Raw genomic sequence first — 14226 nt, 5'->3', positions numbered from 1 at the left:
TTGGAAATTCTAACCTTTGAGAAAATGTTCCAGAAATTAAGGGAAAGACATGGTAGAGACACTTGCTTGTAATACAGCTATAGCCTTCTGCCATTTGATGGAGATCAGGGTTGATAATATCTTGAATAACTTTCCTTTTCGGAACACCAGCTCAGCTGGGAATTCAACTTGCTTTGATTATTTGGCATATTATTAGAGTGTTGTGGCAACACTCAAAGTAAGTGAGCTGAATTTCTAAAATTAAAATAGTGCATGATAGGTTAAGTTGGAATCTTATTTGAATCTGGATGGAGCAGCTAGGCATCCTTGGAAATGGATTCCCTTATGAAGGGAATATAGAAAAAAACTCAAGTGTTACTGTTTAAAAATGGAAGGGGTCATTTAGAAATATGATCCTAATTAGGTCTTTAAAATGTTATATCCAATATGAACTGTCTACTTTTAATGCTCTAAATTTAATGTTTGGAATCACAACATATATTAAAAGGTAGAATTCTCAAACTCATATGCTACAAGCATGTGGGATTTTTTTCAGTGATTCCTTTTTTCTTCTTTTAGTTGGAATGTGCATTTAATATATGATTATTTCATCCAGTGAAGAACTCTTTAGATGAATAATTTAAAATAAAAACTAATTTTAAAGGTTCTTAATCTTAATTTTCATTTCTTTAGCAACCTATTCCTGAAAATATTTTCCTGTTTTCATTTTTTTTTGTTTCATCCTCCTGAATTCTTAGCATGCACTATTATTTCTTAGACAAAGGGAAAAAATAACTAATAGCACGTTATTAGAAATCCCCGTCCAACAACAAAAACAAGACTAGGATGCTATCAAGCACTGACTGTACGTAGATCTATATACTTAGTGAATGTGGAGATAAAAAAAATAAGTACAACAAAATTACTGCCCTCATGAAATTTACAGATTAGAAAGTGCATAAGATTTTGAAACAGGTCAATCCATCACCAAAAATTTATTAAATAGTTACTATATTCCAGATTACAGAGAGGGAGAGAGAGAGTGAGAGAGAGAGAGAGAGAGAGAGAGAGAGAGAGAGAGAGAGAGAGAGAGAGAGAGAGAGAGAGAGAGAGAGAGAGAGAGAGAGAGAGAGACAGAGAGAGAGAGAGACAGAGAGAGAGAGAGAGAGAGAGAGAGAGAGAGAGAGAGAGAGAGAGAGAGAGAGAGAGAGAGAGAGAGAGAGAGAGAGAGAGAGATGAAACATTCCCTGTTCTCAAGTGCCTACATTCAGTGGGAAGAAAACAAACACATATACAAGTGGATACAGAGCATATCCAAAAAAAAAAAAAAATACACGATAATTTGGTAAAATAGGTTACTAGCAGTTAAAGAGGTGGTCACGATTAAGAAAGTGCTGCTTCATGTTGAAAGTGATGCTTAAGGTGGTTTTATAGGAAGTAAGGGACTGGATGAAATGGAGGTAAAGAGGGAGTTTATTTTAGGTATGAGCAATGACTAGCTCAATGAAAATATATTGGATGTGGATATAAGGAATGGAAAGGAGGAAAATTAAAACTTAGACTTTATGAATGACAGTTAATGAGGCTGAAAACACAGGTCATGTCAAGACTTTAAAACTCATATATTTGATCCTAGAGGCAACAAGGAATTATTGGGGATTAGTTAAATACAATAGGGAAATGATGTAGTCTGGACTATATTTAAAGAAAATCATTTTGGCCACTATGGAAGAAAGATTGAAATGGCAAGAGACTTTGGCAGGAAAATTAATTAGAAGTCCATTGAAATATTCTAGCCACAAAGTAAAAATGGGCTGAACAGAATTGGTAGCTACACAACTTGCTATAAAGGAGATGGATGAAGGAAATGGTTTGGAGGTAGAAATAAAGAAAATAATAATTTATTGGATAGATAGGATGAGGAGCTGAGGAATGCTAAGGGTTTGAACTAGGATGAAGGTAAGTATGATGTTATCTTTAACAGAAGAGAGGATGTTCGGAAAAGGCATGGGCTTGGGAAAAAGATAATGAGTTCTGTTTTAGGCTTCTTGAATTTACATATCTGTGGGATTTCCAAATTTAAATGCACAGTAGGAAGCTGATGATGCAGGATGAGAACATAATATAGAGACCGAGAAAAATGAAAGCCAAAGTCAGACGTTTGTGTTGCACTCAGGATTAGGGGGTACAATCCTGATGATGAGCCAGCAAAGGATATTACAGAGCAGTTGAGCAAGTAGACAACGAGGAGAGAGAAAACTCACAAAAACCTAAAGAGGAGAGAGTTTATGATAAACTGAGATTGTATTTGAAAAGTACTTTGCAAACTTGAAAGCACTATATAAATCCTACTTATTATTATTTAGTAAGAAAATCAGTCAACCTTTTACAATATTGATCAGAATCAAAGAAGGATGTTAACTAGGAATAGACAATTAGAATTGGCAATTAAGAAATAATTGTTAACTTTGGAGAGATATATTACACTAGAGTGATCAGGATAGAGGCCAGATTATGAACACTTGAGAATCTAATGAAAGGAAGTGGATAAAAGGGGAATTGACAGCTTTTTTTTAAAAATGATTTTTTTTTCTTTTGATAAAGGGAGAATTATAGTATAATAGTTAACAGAAATGATAAGAATTTAATTTTGTTGTTATTGTTAAGGATAGGTGAGACAGGCATATTTAAAGGTATTAAGGAAAGAAGACTAGATGATATATATTGAAGAAGAAAAAGAAAGGGAGGGACACAGAGAAAGAGAATTTCCTCCATTTTCTTATACAGGTCTGGTAAGTTGCAGAACAAGATTATGACTGCCTCTGTGTGAGTGTGTGACAGTATGTAGTAGGGAAGACTAAAACGACCTGCTACAGTGAGATCAGACATCATAAATTAAATGTAGACTCAGCCAATTTAATTGTGATTTCTTTCAGTTCTGTTCAGTAGCACTTGCTGATATGGTCAAACTTGCATTTTAGGAAGATCAGTTTGACAGCTGAGGGGATTATGGAAGGCTCTTAGTAAGAACAATTCACAAATGGAGTCAGACAAAGGTTGAAGCAGTGAAAAGACCAGTAAACAAGGGATTTGAAAGTAGAAGAGAAAAGTGAAGTTTTACTAGTTAACTACCTAGCAAGATGATAGATAGCTAGATACATAATTTATTTAAGCCTTTGCTATGTGCCAGGCATTTACTAAATACTGGAAATACAAATACAGCTAAAATGACCATCTTTATTCCCAAGAATCTTACATTCTAATCAGTCAATCAACTAGCATTTTTAATGTTTGTGCAGTTTTCTAGTCTCTCAGCTGAGTGCTAGAGATATAAAAGAAAGCAAAACAAACAAGAAAAGAAAAATTGATGCTTACTTTCAAAGAGATCAGAGGATAAAAGAGGTGGCCACATGCAAACTATGTTGTTTGCACACAAGATCTATGCCGGATAAATCAGAGTGAGGAATTAGACTCAGAGGGAAGTCACTAAGATTAGGGAGGACAGAGAAAATCTTCTTGGAGCAGGTGGGGCTTTACTTGATACTTTCAAGGAATGCTGTTGTTGTTGTGTTTGTCCTTTGTTCTTGAAGAGGATCATGACATCAAGAAAATGACATGACTTGCAGTTGAATTTGATTTGAGTGAGGGAGGGCTGTGCAATGTCACCAACCTCACCTTCTTCTCCTGAGCCATCTTAGTCCAGTGGCCCGATATTCATCAGGACAAGTGGAAGTGGCCCAGGATGCAATGTGAGACCCTGGCCCTTTTAGGCTAAGGTCTTATAACATTATCACTTTGAGTGAGATACACCCATTCAATGAATAGGCTTCTTTAAGTAGTTACTCAAGTAGTTACTGGCCCCTTTAATTAAAAAACAAAACAAAACAAAACAAAAAACAAGGAGGGGAAGACCTTCAGGGTTCCTGGGTAAAAGAGAAACAGTTACTATTTGGTATTTACATTCACTCTGTGCTAGGTGGACATGGACCTGTTGTCCAGTCTATGAGTTCCAGAGTGAATTGGTTTTAAGGCTTGGTCTTTGAGTAAGAAATCTAGCCAGTAAACCCAAAGGAATGAAGGCAGCTTTTGGCTGAGAGGAGGATAGAAGAGGAGCTGTTATTCACTCATAGGTTGTGTTTGTTGTTGCTGTTGTGTTTGTCCTTGGTTCTGGAAGAGGACTATGACATCAACATCATTCCTCAGCCCTTTGTATCAGCAAGGACTGCAGCATATACAGGAGGGCCTGCTGCACAGTTTCTTAGATCTGCTTTTCTAAAAGGAAAGCAGTTTCTGAGGGAGCAGGCAGAGGAAACGAAGGAGAGAATTTCAAGGTTTGGGGTATAAACAGTGAAAAGGCCCACAGTAAGGAGGCAAGTGTAACCAGACCCCAGAATACATGGAGGGGAGTAAGATCTGTGAAGACTAGAAGGGTTGCAACGGAAAGGTTTTGTACAACAAATAGAGGGTTTTACATTTGTTTTTGATGATGATGAGGAACAACTAAAGTATTTTTTTGAATAGGGCAGAGATAATGGTCAGACTTGAATTTTAGGAAGATTAGTTTGTCAACTGAGGGGAGCATAGATTGGAGTGGCCAAAGTTTTGAGGCATGTAAATTGGGAAAGACAACACATAAAAGTGTGCTGAAAAGAAGGTCATGGGGGGAATATATCTGATCAAAGCCATTAGGAGGAAAATTCAGGAAGCTGTCCAAATTCAAGACAAGAAATGTTCAATTTTCAAATGAGGTTGAGAGCTCCATCAGAAGAGCTATCACTACTGCGGTACAATGAGTAATTATAGGATTGCAATTATTATTGAATAAATACATTCAAAAATGCAAGCTGAGGGAAAAGGTTACACAGGGTGATCAAGATAGAGAAGGCTTTCTTGAGAAGACAACATTTAAGATAGGCTTTAAAGGATGGGTTAGAATTCAAGATGTGAGAAGGGAATAGTCACCCAAATTATGGTCAAATAGGTGAACCAAGGGAAACACAGAAGCATGAAAGCACAATGTCTATCTGGCGAGAGAAAATTGTTGACATTGGTTGAAGCACAGAATATGTGAAGAGTAGGGAAGTAATGAGTTCAATGGATACAGGAGATTCTTGAAGTTTGTGGTCAGACAGACTTGATTTAAAAGCCAGCTTTGGACACTTACTAGCTATATCACCCTGGTCAGGTCACTTAACCTGTGTGTGTTTTGGCTTCCCTCATCTGTAAAATAGGGATAATAATAGTATTTCCCTCCCATTATTGTGGTGAGGGTAAAATGATATAACATTAGTAAAGTACTCTGAAAACTATGAAGGAGTATATAAACACAAACTTTTATTATAGGTTAATATTAAATAAGATTGGAAAGTAGTAAGTGGGCTCTGAATTTCAGAAGACTTTCAATAACAAAGATAGGAGTTTGACTTTTACTATGCAAACAACAGGGAATTATTAAACATTTGTGAGCAAAAGAGCATTATGATCAGATTATTGGGAAATCTTCTTCTTATGTTGTTATGGAGAATGGTTTAGAGCACACAGTAAGCTGTGATGGTGTTTTACAAATAGTTCCCCTAAAATAAAAAAATCTCACATATTCCCACCAAAATCTTACATTAAAAATTAATACAATTCCATATTGAACTTTATTCTAAAAAGATTACCATAATGATACATACTAGTATCATAAGTCCCACCTGCTCCAAGAGTGAGGTTAAGAGGGTAAAATAATCTCACAAGGTGTTAAATAAGGAATAATAGTTGGGACAAACAGTTACTTCTCTGAGAACAGAATAAGGAGAAGGGCTAAATTCAGAAGAATGAGTAAATGTGGCACAGAAGCAAATCTAGAGTTGTTCAAAGAAAAAACAAATCCATATCAAAGCTGCAAATTTATTCACTCTTACCTCTAGTCTCTTTTGTTCTATATAGTCTCGTTCTGTTACCCCTACTCTAGCCTTGCTTTCTTCCTTTCACATTCTTGACCCTATGGTTGACTATATTCAACACTGTCTTCTATCCTGAAATCTGTGATCTCCTTATCAGTATTTATGCCCTGCCAATCCCACCTCTGATAATCAGGTCATCAACAATTTTAGCTTCTACCCAGGTGTTCCTGAATGTTCCTAAAGAAAGTCATGAACATACAAGGACTAGGATCCATTACTAATTTAGTTTATGTAATTTCAACTGAATAGATTTTGCTTTACAGCAAAACTTTTTATTCTATTATCATATCTGTACCACATACTCCATAGTCACTATTCCAAATCTTCTTTCTCCTTAAGCTCCCTATATCATCCTATCAACAGAAGCCTATGAGTGTTATATTTTTGAGAAAATAAAGACCATCTGTCTTGGACTTACCTACTCCACAATTCTCCACTCTTTTTTCTATTCTGAGTAAGAAGTGGCCCTTCTCTTCAACAATGATAAATCCTCTCTTTATATTATTAATCTCATTCTCTCCTAACTCTTCCAGAAACTCTTTTTTCCCATATGCAATTTCTTTTTATACTCTGTTTATTTCCCTGATGTTCACAAACAGTTCTAGGTTTCATTTTTCTTTAAAAAAATATCTTTTTGCTGGACCCTGCTGTCTCCTCAATTTATTCACCTATTTCTTGTCATGAACTCAAGGGAAAGGTTGTTTGTCCTAATTGCTTACTCTTTCTTCCACTTATTTTCCAACATCTTTCAGTTTGGCTTCTTAAATTACAACATGGCCACAACTTCTTTTTCTGAGACTGCCAATGACCTTAACTCATAAATTCAAAGGCATTTAAAGTTCTTCAAATGTCTCACTTATGATTTCAGCCTAACTGTATTTTTTGCACTTAACATTCTAGCCAAAATAGCCTACAAGATTTTCTATTAGCTTAACATATCATTTTTTCTTGTCTCCATGCCACAGTAGAGGTTTTTTTCTGTTTCTTTTTTTCTTCCTTCTATAAAGAATTCACATTAAAAAATCTTCAGCTTCCCGTTGGCAAAAATTACAGAGTATGGGAATAGGCAGTACAAGAGTATCGTGGGGAAATAACCTTACTAATATTTTGCTAGTGAAGTGATGAATTAGTAAAATTACTTTGAATATCAATGTAAAATCATGAAGACAGTCAAAAAATGGACATACCCCTTGAGCCAAAGATTTTGCTATGAAACATATACCCTAAGTAGCATGTTGCAAATAATAACTACAAAACAAGAAGGAAGTCTGCATGCAAACCAGAATATTTAATTATTAAAATAATGCTACTTGTGGAAGAATAAAACTGAAAGCAGAGTAAGTGGTCAGTAAGGTGGAGCTTCCATTCAGCCATGAAAGTGATTTTCCTGAAGTGCAGTACCCCTATACTCAACAAACTCCATTGGCTCTCTAACACCTCAAGGACAAAATTGTCTGATGTTCAATGCCCTGAAATACACTTAGCCCCTTCCTACCTTTTCAAGTCTTTTTACACCTTACTCCCAAACATATACTCTTTATTTCAATGACATTGGACTTATCCAAGTTATAAAAGCAAAAACAAACAAATAAACATAAAAAACTTCCATCTCTCAATTCCAGGAGTTTTCACTTTCTGTCCTCCATGTCTATAATGTTTTCCCTCATCTCCATGTCCTGCCTTTCCTAGTTTCTTTCCAGTCTCAGCTAACGTCACATTCTCCATGAAGTCTTTTATAATCCTTCTGGCAGGACTAGACAAAATATTATATATAGAGGGTGAGAGTGAGAAGTAAATTGTGACGCCAAAGTCGCAAGTTTGGGTGACTGAGAAGAAACAAATTCTCAAATTGGCTCTGTCCAAAGATATATGTCTAATAATGCTTAAGTTCATCTCTTCTCTTGCCAAGCCTAGAGGCCTGTATTGGGCTACCCGAGTCTTCCTTACCTCACCTCCCGAGGTCTTCGGCTGGCCACGCCGGATGCACGTATGAGAGAAAGGACGTTCCAGAGTCAAACAGGGGTTGAGCTTTATTACAGGGTTTTGGTTACAAGTGCAGGGCGTCTTCTTTCTTAGGACGAAGAGGGGGAGATTTCCTAAGGAGGCTAAGCTTAAGGGATTGGAAGTAGAAGTACAAGCGGGGAGAGAGGGGGAGGGGAGAGAGGAAAGAAAAGAAGCGGAGCCCTACTTTTCTCTTTGGCTCCACTCGTGCTAAGAGAGCTTTTAGGCTTCTTCAGTCCTACTTAATCTTCAGCCACACAGTTTGCATCTCAATACCGTGCTGTTAGGTAACTAGGTGTGCTCCAATCTGGGACGACCTCGAGGGCAGGGAGACTCCACCCATCAGGTATCCCCCGGGGGGGAGAGGCGGAAATACCCGAGCTAGCCGAGCTAGCTCGGTCTGACCTTCTCGAACCCCCGCTGTTCATGGAGGGCCTCGTAAGACTCTAAGATTTAGAAGTCCCACTTTTACCTGCCCGAGACTGTCCACACGGAATTGAGCTTCCAGTCCCAACATATCCCCTTCTTTGTTATGCGCGGAGCACACCTGGCTCTAGAGCAAACAGTGGCTGGAGGCTGAGTGGATTAAGGAAGGCCTTTAGCATATGAGTACCTTACAACAAGACTTCATTCACACAGAAATCTGCAGCTAGCACAACTGACAAAGGGAGGCATCAAATAAAACAAAGATGAAACTAAATGGCTGAGTTACAACAGGGGAAGTGCAATCCACTAAAATCCCAAAGCATATTTTAAGAGAAGCAGGTGGTGTAGGCGCCTTACATCACCACTCCCTTAATCTTGCAAATGGATCTATACAGGTGGAAAATTGGTCACCTCCTCCCCACCCAAGTGTCCTGGGTTTGTGATATCAAAGTCCTCATTCAGCTGGCGAAAAAAGGATGCCTAGATGGGAAGCTGTCAGCAGCAGTGTCTGCGGTTGTGATGAGGGCTGCTTCCTCTCTGGGCAGCAAGGTTAAAGCTGTCAGCAGCAGGCTCAGGTGGTGTATGATCCTTCTCCGGGGTCTCTGGGCTCTCCGGGGTCTCCCCCTCCTGCGTCTCCGTCGTCTCCGACCTCGATTCCCACCTACGGATCCTTCTAATGGGAATCCACGCATCACCTTTTCCTGTGGAGACACAAACATACCCTCGACCCCATATTAGTATCTTAAAATGTCTCATAGCTGGAGTAGTGTGTGAGCCTTTTGAGACATCTGTATCAAGCTCTGATTGTATTAGGCCTCTTGATCTTAGCTCTGATTGTATTAGGCCTCTTAATCTTAGCTCTGATTGTATTAGGCGACCTTTTCCCCTTCTTTGTTTAGCGAGGATTGCCTTTAAGGTAAAATTGATAAGAATGCATAGTGGCTCTTTACTTAGGTATAGCTGCTGCCAGGTGCTTACAAATGCTTCATTAACATCTGTAAGGAACCTGACTTTCCCAGATTTTTTCTTTATAACAAACACAGGAGCATTCCAGGGTGCTAATTGCTCCTTAACCAGTATTTGTAATGCCTGGAGTTTTTCTGAAGTCAGAGACCATTGCGCCACCCAAATCGGGGTGTCTGACTTCCAATTCAAGGGTGGGGACTCCAGTGCAACTGCAATGGCCCTTACTAAAAATTTGATAGCTTCATCCCCAGGCGGCTAATAGCCATTCTGGCAATCAAAACATAATCGGAGGCTGAGTACTGTAATTGATTTCCTGTAGCCTCAAACTGCCATGTTCCTGCAAATTGCTGATAAGCCTGGGGGGCCTGAGCCCCTAGCCCACCGGTAGTGCTCTTTACCCTCTGAGAAAATTCTGATACCCAAATCACATTCTGCCCAGGGGTAAGGCAGGCTCTAGCTAAGCTCTTCCAGTCATTAGGAGTCAGAACGAACTGACCGCTGAGAGTTTCAAGCATGGCTATAACAAAGGGTGAATTAGGGCCATGCTTGGTACAAGCCTCTTTAAGAGTCGCCACTCTCTTCCACTCTGGGTATGTGGCTCCTCCGAACCCCACCGGGGACACTGGGGTCCGCTATTTCTAACACAGGAAATGTCCCTACATCTTCTCCATTCTCTATAGCCTTTCTTATTCCTTTTTCCAAACTGGACTGTGGCCCTGAACTGTCTGACCAATGAAGCAGGTTATAAGGAGGCGCGGAGGGAAGGCACGGCGTATTCTCCCCTGCCTCGCCTTTTGCATCCGCTAGATGGAGCTCCGGGTCTATTTTTTCTTTACTCTCCTTAACTTTCCGCTTAACTTTCTGCTTGCCTGGACTCTCCCTCCCTCCCGTGTTCTCCCCTCCCCTCTCTCCGCTTCCACTCTCATTCCAATCCCGCCCTGGCCTCTCCGGCCCTTCCAGCAGGCTTTTAATTACACCGAATATCAGGAAATCTAAATCCTCCAGCTCCCCAGGGTATTGTTGCTCGTAAGCAGTCATTTGCTCTCCGACCGCTCCCCATTTTTCTCTTGATATTCCTGCCTGCTTGAGCCAAGGAGAAACTTTCCAAATCCTTTCACAAAATTCTCGGAGGTCATCTAACTCTATTGTGACCCCCGCCTTCCTGCATTCCCTGTGAAGTGTCTCAGCCCAGACCTCCTGTTCCTCTGGCTTTATTACTGGCAATAGATTTCCCATCTCCGCCCTTTTCCCAGGGGTTTGGGAAGCTTCTCTCCCCTTTCTCTCCTTCCGAATCTAGGATTCGGGACTCGCTTCTTTCACAGCCCCTTCTGGGTGTACCCCAAAAGCACCCAGGATTATCTACGCTCCCAATCCCTGTTGGGGCGACAACTGCCAAGCCTAGAGGCCTGTATTGGGCTACCCGAGTCTTCCTTACCTCACCTCCCGAGGTCTTCGGCTGGCCACGCCGGATGCACGTATGAGAGAAAGGACGTTCCAGAGTCAAACAGGGGTTGAGCTTTATTACAGGGTTTTGGTTACAAGTGCAGGGCGTCTTCTTTCTTAGGACGAAGAGGGGGAGATTTCCTAAGGAGGCTAAGCTTAAGGGATTGGAAGTAGAAGTACAAGCGGGGAGAGAGGGGGAGGGGAGAGAGGAAAGAAAAGAAGCGGAGCCCTACTTTTCTCTTTGGCTCCACTCGTGCTAAGAGAGCTTTTAGGCTTCCTCAGTCCTACTTAATCTTCAGCCACACAGTTTGCATCTCAATACCGTGCTGTTAGGTAACTAGGTGTGCTCCAATCCGGGACGACCTCGAGGGCAGGGAGACTCCACCCATCAGGTATCTCCGGGGGAGAGGCGGAAATACCCGAGCTAGCCGAGCTAGCTCGGTCTGACCTTCTCGAACCCCCGCTGTTCATGGAGGGCCTCGTAAGACTCTAAGATTTAGAAGTCCCACTTTTACCTGCCCGAGACTGTCCACACGGAATTGAGCTTCCAGTCCCAACATTCTCTGTTAAAAGGTGGGTAGCAACCTTTTTCATCTGTACTCTGGAATCATGTTTGTTTATTACATAGATCATGTTTCCTAGGTATTTCTTTTGCATTGTAATCTAAGCTCCAGAAATGTTTTCTTGTTTTAAAAATTGTAATAATTCTTATCACAGTCCCAATGCAACAATTATTTCTATATTTTTTATTAACGCCATATTTCCTAAAGTAATAGATAAATTTCCATATCCTTACAATATTCTAATGCTGTAATTGACATTCCATCTGGCCAGTCATTTCCCTAGTGTGCTCAGGAATTACATATCAGAAACATCCTGGACGTGTTAGAGGTGAGCATGTTTTTTATAAGTAAAGAAAATAAACTGAAGTGTTGAAAGGGTAAATGACTAATTCAAGGTCAGATAGCTAATAACAATTTTTAACTCTTGTCTTTGGAGTTTTTGTCCTTTGCTTTTTCATTCTGTTGCATGTCAGACAGCTGCTCCAAGATGTAGTAGGTGGTATAAAACTAAAGATAACTAAAAATTACTTACTAATATTTGGTCACTATTTTCTTGCATTCACATTGTATACTTTCTCTAGTCATTCCCTTTACAATACTGGGTTAGGAAAAATGAGTCATATCATGATAAGGGGAAAAAAAATGATGTCCTAATAGAATGAGTTAGCTATTAAAGTAATTGCTTCCTAAATGGTAGCCTACTGACCTGAACAAGTAGAGATTCTTCTAAACATGTCCAATTTAAAATAACACATAGCATAATTGCTTAGAATGATCCAACTCAACATTGCATCATTATCCTTATTTTCCTTTGTCACAGGAAGTGTAGGTAATAGAGTGCTGGGCTTTAGGGTCAGAAAAGTGCTAGGTTACAATCCTCTCTCTAGGTGTTACTGTGCAACCCAGGGGGAAGCCATTTAATTTCTGTCTTTGAGGCAATAACCTAGCACTTATCCATTTAGTCACAGAGAAGTTGTAATTTGCATTGTATGAAGGAGAACACATACTGGGATTTCCATATGCTGACAAAATCTCAGCTTATTCAATCAAATTGTATTTATTATTTGCAACATGCTGGACATGGGAGTACAAAGACAGTAATTAAATGCCCCCTGCCTTCAAGGTGCTTATATTCTATTGGACGACATAATGTGAGTGCATACATATACACAAAAACACAAACACACACGCACACACACATACACATATATACATACACAAAATAAACACAAAGCAATTTTAAGAAGAGAGAATTGAATGCCAGGAGAGAACCCATCCACACAAAATGGTAGAGCACAGGAAATAACTCAGCTGAAATCTCCCAACAGTCCCCTAAACATCTCAAATTAAATTCTAGAGTGGCAGAGCCAAAAACAGTTCAGAGTGAAACACTTCTGCGGTCCAAGAGAACTTAAGCAACATGGCAAGGGAAGTTTGTGAACCCAGGGTGGGAATTGGCCTGGAGTGCAGTTCATGCAGAACTAGTACCACCATAAGGCATAGGAGATGGCTATAACAGCTGCAGTAGCAACAGCTTCGGGAGTTCTCAAGAAGAAACTGTTAAGAGAGTATAGAAAGGAATTGAGGGGGACCTTTTGCTGGCACTAGGTGCAGGATCCTATTACATTGCCTACACAGGGTAAAGACAATCACAAGCAGTTGTGACTTCAGGGAAGCAGGGACCCTAATCAGTTTCAGAATGAGAAGGGAGCTTGTGTTCCCTCATAAGCAGAGGCACTGCTATCAGTTCCAAGGCAGAAAAAAAGCACTAGTGCTTGCAACTGCCTGAGAAGAGGAGTTTTAGTCAAACTTCCAGAAGAGCTACTTAAAAGGTATAATTGTCCAAATGAAAAAAAAGGTACATAAGTTTGTAATGCTAATGAGAGTTGAAGATCTTCCTTACCCAGTAATGGGCCTGCCCATTAAGGGAAGTTTGATTATGGGAGATTTTTTTTTTTTTTGGTTCTCAAGAGTTGTTATGCCCTCTGGCTCTGTAAAGTGTGTATATACATACACACATATATACGCACATATACATATGTGCGTATATATGTATATGTATATTTCTATATATCCATATAGATATACATGTTGTGACATGAGGTTTTACTTTGGGACTTACTCATTGGAGGTGTTTTTTTTGGCCAGAAGAAACTCTTGGCAGCCTCTAAAGCAGGCCCTCACTCCAACTATGTATGTGTTGTTTATAATCTCACAGTTGGAAGCCCTGTCAGTTGATTTTTATTTCTCTGTGTATATTTTCCCTGAAGTTCAGAGTGCTGACTTTTTCCCCTAAACTAAGTGAATGTTATATGTGCTTGATTAAAGTAGATTTTTGACCCATCAAAAGTTGCTTTCCTTTCATAAAAAGCAGATCTAAGAACCTGTACAGTGGACTCTCCTATGTATGTCAGGGTCCTTGCTGTTACAAAGTTCATTGAGGAAAATAATTCACCAAAAATTAGAGTTGTGCAAGTGCAAGGTAATCATACCATGAGACATCAAGAAATAATCAAAAGAATGAAAAAAAAATAGAAAAGATGAGCATCTCATCAAAAAAAATCTGACTTGGAAAACAGATTGAGAGGAGATTATTTGAAGGTAGTGGACAACTTGAAAGTCATGATAAAAGAAGAAAAAACCCTAGACATCTGTTTCAAGAAATTATCAAGGAAAATTACCCTGATAATGTAGAACTAGAAGGTAAAATAGAAATCATAAGGATCCACTGATCTCCTCCTAAAAGAGATCCAAAAAAGGAGAACTCCTGGGAATATTATACCCAAAATCTAGAACTTCCAGGTAGAGGAGAAAATATTAGAAGCAGCCAAAAAGAGACAATTCAAATATCATACAGCCACAGTCATTTTTAAGGAAAATCTGATAGCTTCCACATTAAA

This window comes from Notamacropus eugenii, chromosome 4 (assembly GCF_028372415.1).
Source record: "Notamacropus eugenii isolate mMacEug1 chromosome 4, mMacEug1.pri_v2, whole genome shotgun sequence".
NCBI lineage: Eukaryota > Metazoa > Chordata > Mammalia > Diprotodontia > Macropodidae > Notamacropus > Notamacropus eugenii.
Note: the sequence above shows the minus strand (reverse complement) of the source record.